The 934-nt window shown below is 37.0% G+C and overlaps 1 non-coding gene across 1 annotated transcript; it reads left to right on the top strand.

The window, feature by feature from the left end:
- Positions 1-591: 591 nt before the first annotated feature.
- LOC111911872 (small nucleolar RNA R71) lies at positions 592-698 on the top strand. The gene has a single exon (XR_002857010.1). It is a non-coding gene; the product is annotated as a small nucleolar RNA R71 (small nucleolar RNA).
- Positions 699-934: the final 236 nt, after the last annotated feature.

The following is a 934-nucleotide window of genomic DNA, read 5'->3' as shown; positions in this document are numbered from 1 at the left end:
ATGCTACTCTCGGGTCAACTACATACCAATTATAGTTATGGGCTTAGACACCTAATCCAACAAATCTGTTGGTCTCTTCTCACTGCATCGGTCTCATCATGTCATTTCTCCGAAGTCTCCATGAATCTAGTTAGCATGGACTCTAAATCAACCTTCTTTTCAGGTGGTGGTTGCTCTTTTTGATAAAATCCTCGGCCAGTTTGCCTATACTTCTCTTCTTTTCGCTTCTTATATTCATCATATGGAAACCACTCTTTATTTGGATTCCTCCAATCTTCATCGTATTTATCTACATTTGAGTAACAAACTTGAGCCTTCTTATTCCTGTTTCCATCAAATTGGCAATCTTTTGACAAATATGGCCCATTTTCACAACCCACTCAAATAGCATGTATGGATTGGTCCATCTTTGTTATTCTTCGGTCCATAGTATTTAGCATAGCTAAAACAACTTCCATATCCTCAGAAGTGCCACTCCCAATTCCTTTAGCTCTATCATGTCGAGGATTGTGATATTCACGCGAATGCTTAGAAAAAATTTCAATTAATTCCTTGATTTCATAAAACATTGCTACTTCTTGTTGCTCATCTAAATCGTTTTGGGGACAATTTCTTATTAATCCCTTGTAACGCTCCCAAGCTTTGTATAGTGACTCACTCAGTTGTTGCTCAAATTTTGCTATGGCCATTTTGAGTTTAGCAACTTTAGAATGTGGGAAAAAATGTTTTAGGAATTGTTCACGCATCTGCACCCAAGTAGTAATTGAACCGAGTAGAAGTGCCTTCAACCAATCTTTTGTAGCTCCCTTAAAAGTGACAGGAAGCATTCTTAGTAATACTGTTTGAAGAGGCCTTAAGATCAATCAATTTATCAAACAATTACAGAAAATAAGAACAAGAGGAGTTCACGAAGAAAAGCTTTCACTAAGAAAGA

This window comes from Lactuca sativa, chromosome 8, assembly GCF_002870075.4.
Source record: "Lactuca sativa cultivar Salinas chromosome 8, Lsat_Salinas_v11, whole genome shotgun sequence".
NCBI classification, from domain to species: Eukaryota; Viridiplantae; Streptophyta; class Magnoliopsida; order Asterales; family Asteraceae; genus Lactuca; species Lactuca sativa.
Note: the sequence above shows the minus strand (reverse complement) of the source record. Positions and strands in the feature narration are given on the sequence as shown.